The sequence below is a fragment of the Marmota flaviventris genome, chromosome 6, assembly GCF_047511675.1.
Source record: "Marmota flaviventris isolate mMarFla1 chromosome 6, mMarFla1.hap1, whole genome shotgun sequence".
Lineage (NCBI taxonomy): Eukaryota > Metazoa > Chordata > Mammalia > Rodentia > Sciuridae > Marmota > Marmota flaviventris.
The window spans coordinates 124,250,088-124,256,087 of NC_092503.1; positions in this window are offsets into that span (position 1 = coordinate 124,250,088).

Sequence of the window (6,000 nt, forward strand, 5' to 3'; positions counted from 1 at the left end):
AGCAAATGGGGTATATTTTAACAAACTTATTCAGTAATTAGAGTAGACAGTTAACTAACTGAAGACAATTGCCAAGATTCTGGCTTGTGATTCAATATTTCAATGGCATTAATTTCCAAAAATGTTTCAAGAATTCTAATCAACCTCAATCAAATATCCACTAGGCATTGTGTGGCACTTGGTTGGGGGATTCTAAGCCTTATATAGAAATATACATGAATAATAGCCAAGACACCTTTAAACAAGAAGAATAAGGGACTGTATTCTCTTAGTAGATATCAAGACTTACATTGCAGTTATCATAAGCAGAGAGTAGGGTGTTGATACAGAGATAGACAAATAGATTTGTGGGTAGAAAGACACAAACCAAACAATACATATGAAGATATTATGAGACTACAGTGTGTATCAGAGAGAGAGAGAGAGAGAGAGAGAATACAAACTGGCACTATATGTAAAATAGTGATATCTGAGATATCTACACAGCAGACTAAGATATTTCCTGGCTTTAGAGTGTTGATATATAATACTGATAACATTAGAGATTGATGGGTAAAGGACAAATTTTAAAGAAATGATTTTATTGCAATTGGTTACCCGTATGGAAAAAAATGGAATTGTACTCATCTCTTCCAAAATATTAATTAACATGGTAGACTACCTTCACTACCTTAGCAAAGGGAAATGTTTTTCATCCAAGTTACAATAAAACATTTACTCTAAGGGAAATGGGATAAAATTAAAGATATTAAATTTGAGATTCCAGATCATTTGGACATTTTCCATTCCTAGTGGACAATGGTAATGACTAAATGTCCTTCAGCAAAATCTCATTAAGAAGAATATACCTTGGAATGCATTATAGGGATCTTTCTTAAAGGCACCTAACCTTCTAGTCAAAGGATGGCATCTGACATATAATTTGGCTTTGGTTGGAAATGGGTAAGAGTTCAGAAGACATGAGATTACCCAGAATACTTAGCAGTTCTTACACCTACATGTGTCAAGATGCACATAAACTCCTTGATGAGGAGAGTGTCCTCCCAGCACTCTGAGGAGGAGATATGGTGAGGAGAGAGTTGAGCAGGTTATATGTAATCTTTACATACCACATTCCCATTTCTCTGAGCCACTGTAGATGCCTCCCTCTACAATTTATCTGAGGTATCTGCACAGCAGACTAGGATATTTCCTGGCTCTAGAGTTTGCTTCAATTTCTAGCTGGTTTTGATTCACACCCAACAGTGAGACTCTCTGCTCTGAGCCACTGCTTCTTCCATTGGTTGCTCATTGGAATCCCTGGAGAGTTTCACAGACAGGATTGGTACTTGAATTACTTTTCTGGTGAATGAGATTGAAGGATATAATTTGTGATCCTGGCCTGGGGCTATTTAAGGCTATCCCAGGTGACTCAAAGTGAAGATGAGTTTGAGAAGCACATGCTGACTATATTCATATGTCATTCTGGAAGAAGAAAATCTACATGAACAGAAAACAGATTTAGATTGTTATCAAGAGTTGGATAGGAGAGTGATAAATAAGATTCAAAAGAAAATTTTAGGATGAAGGATCTGTTCTATGCAGAACGGATGTAATACGTTTTGGATGTATTAGGGTGTTATGGTTTGAATCTTAAATGGCCCCCCCAAAACTCATGTGTTTAAAGGATTGGTCTCCAGCTGACAGCACTTTTGGGAGGTGGTGGAAATTCTAGGATCTGGGACTTGGGACCTAGTTGAAGGAAGTAGGTGAGTATGTGGGAGTGTATCATTGAAGGATAGATATTGTCCCCAGCACCTGTTGCATGTTCTCTCCTCTCTCTCTCTCAAGGAAACTCTAAATGCACACACACACACACACACACACACACACCTTCTGTAAGTAAAACGTATATACTCAACAATATCACAAATTTAACTGTGGCCAGGGTGTATGTGTTTCATTCATTTTTAGGTCATTGACACCAAGAAAGAGTAATCCTCATTAACTTGTGGCTGTCCTAACTTAGTAATTAAACATTTTCTGGTCTAATTTCTTGTTCACCTGTGAGAAGAAGGAGCTGCATTTGTGGTCAGTTCTAGTCTTCTGGGAGATCCTTCCTTTCTTTCTGGATTGAATTTCTGTGTTAATTCATGCATGTTTCCTCCCCTCTACTCAAAAATCATTCAAGATAACTAGAGTGTACAGATACAGAAATTCTTAGTCTATCTGGCAGGATTCCACTTCCAAAGATGACAGATAAGCCTGTTTCAAACCAACCCATCCCCCCAGGAACAATGGTGAATCGGTCAGTAGGTAAAAACATCCATGTGAAGGCACTGGAGAGTGATCAAGGCAATGAATCCTCTGAGACCAGAGTTTAGACAGAGGAAAATCCCAGGTATGTGAGCACTACATTTGACAACTCTCTGCTTCAAAGTATATGTCAAGTTCAGGCTGGTAGCTGGGAGCCTGGGAAGCAGAGTGGGATTTTCAGAATATTTCACTGGTAGAGAAATTTAACATTGGAGAATACAGTTTTACAGAATGAAAATGAATGAACTATTGTTATAGCAAAAAAAGTGGATGACCTCACCAAAACAAACAAATTTGAGCAGAATAAGGGTGTATGGAATCACTTATCTCAAGCCCAGCAAATGGATTTGGAGAAGCCCATAGAATGAAGGCTCTCACAAGTGATTTGTCTGACAACAGAGATTATCACAAGAGATTTTTCTAATCTGCAGCTTGCGACTGCAGATATACAAGCACAGCAATTAGCACAAAGACAGCTAGTAGTTTATGGAACACTTGCCTGATGCTCTCTTTTGCAAATCCAATCCAAGGAAGCAGCCTGGTATGTTAGGGTAACAAGTTTACCTGGTATCTGCCAATGCTACAGCCACCTGCCCATCAGAGCTCACCAGCCCCTATGTAGTGCCACATGTGCCCAGGAACTTTCCTTCACATGATTTATGTAACTTACCCCCAAAATCCTCAAGTGTGTTCTTTGATTTTCCAAAAAACAAGACACCAGCATGGTCTGCATGTGTCTAAAAGGTCAATTCTATTCTGTGCTGATTCCCAAATAAAACCTGTTGCTTGAGATTTGTCATTCTATTGTATTTGACTTCAAACCAGACACAAAAGAGTGGATTCTCTGTGATTCAATGTGCATAAATTTTTAAAAACAGACCAAAGTAATTTATGGCATTTTAAGACAGGAAGGCAACTACTTGGGTGAAGGAAAGATAGTGTCCAGAAAAAGATGGAGAAAGGCTTCTGATCTGTGTCTGGGCTGGGAGTGGTTTCAAGTGCAGAAACTAACATTGAATTGTGAATAGAGAACTTTTATCTGCATGTTTTAATTTAATTTTTAAGTTTATGTAAACAACTTGGAGGGCTGTGAAATGCCTAAAACCCTCAATAGAAAACAGGCTGAAGCCAGGTACGGTGACTGGAAGTCCTTGTTACTAAGCTCATGCATAACCTTCACCCATGGCACAATGGCCAGATTTTGCACAAACCCACTGGGCAATGGCCAGAATGACTGGGGAAAGAGGCAGGCTGGTATATGCAAAATAATTCACCCTATCCTCTTGATGATTATAATCTTCCATGTGAATTCAGCCATTGCTCCAGATTCCCTTGTCCAGGAGTTACTAGAATGTCCCTTCCAAGCCTTTACCTATCCAACTAATCTGTTGGCTACATCTCATGGACTGATATGTATTAGATATATGCTCATCACTCCCTCCAAGCAAAGAAAACAACCAGTTTCACTGCTTCAAGTTCTGCCCACTGGAGATATTCCTTCAGCAGTGTCATTCCAGGTTGTCCCAAGAAGGGACTGTAGGATGGCAGCCATCCATTTTTGCATGGTACCTGAATATCATGCAGAAACATCTGTAAACCAGACAGATTTCACTTATGCTTTCAACTGGTCATCAGGAAATGAGTCTCAAATTAAAGGCTGGGACAGGAGGTAGTATAACAGGAATGAAGACTATGGACCTGGGGCCACTTCTACATGTAACTGACTTTAACCTTGAGGGCCTGCTCGGTCTGAGCAAATGCACACCACTAGCATTTGACAATGGAGTGCTAGTGTGCACGCATAACTTTAAGACTTGGTGGTTGAGAGAGCACACAATTCATGCTGGGCAGCTCTGATGGAGAGTACTTATCCGTGGGGGATGGAGGACTTTGCTCCAAAGTCATCAGGAGCCTATGCTGCAATTCACCTATGGGAGCTTCCAGAGGCTCCAAATAGCAGCTGTCCATGCTACTTCCACAGCAGCCTACACTATCACAGTCTTCCCTTGTTCTGGGCCCCACTCAGAAACAGAGGCTTTTCAGGTCACTCCATAAATGGCCCAGAGTAGCACTGCCAAATGATGAATATGCTGCCTCCAAAATCTAAAGAGGCCCACTGGGCATTGTGCCTACTTATTGGTCATAGGAGGGGCCAGATGCAACACCTTCTCTTTCACTTCAGGAGGGACTCTGGACATGTCTCACAGCATTGGGCTCTCCCAATGTCACTGAGGTAGAAGGCCCCAGGTTTTTATCAGTTGTATTTTCACCTTCTAACATGAAAATCTCTGCTGAAACTTTCAATGTAGTTGTACTTCACATTCACTGGTTCCAATCCATGGAAATAACATCATCACTGTAATGGACAAATGTGATGTCCCCAAGGAGATTAAGGCAATCAAGACCATTAGGATTTAAATTTTGAAACTGGCTGAGGCAGGCTGGGGTTGTGGCTCAGTGGTACCACGCTCACCTAGCACATGCAAGGCCCTGGGTTCTATCCTCAATACCACATAAAAATAAATAGAAAATAAAATAAAGGTATTGTTTAAAAAAAAAAAAACTGGCTGAGGATTTGGTATACCCTGGAGCAAGACATGGTGTGTGTCCTTTTCACCAAGGTGGTGCTGAAAAGAAAGAAGGAAACTCCTCCCCTATCATAGCCTAAGCCAAGGCACGGACCACCAAGAAGGCTGTGTGGAAAGGCATGCGTGCACACGATCCAGAAGTTGTGTAATTCCATGTCACCATCACCATGAATGAGGACTCAGGTTCATTCCTCAGTACAAAAAAAAAGTAGAGGAAGAATAAGATTAACCTGTCACACTTACCTTATGGGGGTGGGGGCAAAGAACACTGCCTGACACTCAGGAGGCAGCCCCCAAATCCTAACCCCAGGTCCATAGTCTTCATTCCTGTTATACTACCTCCTGTCCCAGCCTTTAATTTGAGACTCATTTCCTGATGACCAGTTGAAAGCATAAGTGAAATCTGTCTGGTTTACAGATGTTTCTGCATGATATTCAGGTACCATGCAAAAATGGATGGCTGCCATCCTACAGTCCCTTCTTGGGACAACCTGGAATGACACTGCTGAAGGAATATCTCCAGTGGGCAGAACTTGAAGCAGTGAAACTGGTTGTTTTCTTTGCTTGGAGGGAGTGATGAGCATATATCTAATACATATCAGTCCATGAGATGTAGCCAACAGATTAGTTGGATAGGTAAAGGCTTGGAAGGGACATTCTAGTAACTCCTGGACAAGGGAATCTGGAGCAATGGCTGAATTCACATGGAAGATTATAATCATCAAGAGGATAGGGTGAATTATTTTGCATATACCAGCCTGCCTCTTTCCCCAGTCATTCTGGCCATTGCCCAGTGGGTTTGTGCAAAATCTGGCCATTGTGCCATGGGTGAAGGTTATGCATGAGCTTAGTAACAAGGACTTCCAGTCACCAAGGACCATGTGGCAATGTCCAATCTGCTAGCAACAGTGACAAACCTGAGATTCCAAAATGACACTAATTATCACCAGTTCTCTGGTAGCAATTGGATTATGCTGGACATCTACTGTGTTAGAAGGATCAGTGTTTTCTTCTTACAAGAACATAGACAGTTGGTTTATATTTGGATTTGCCCTTCCTATATGCAATATGTTTGGCAAAATGACCATCTGTGGGCTTACAGAATGCCCTCTCCACC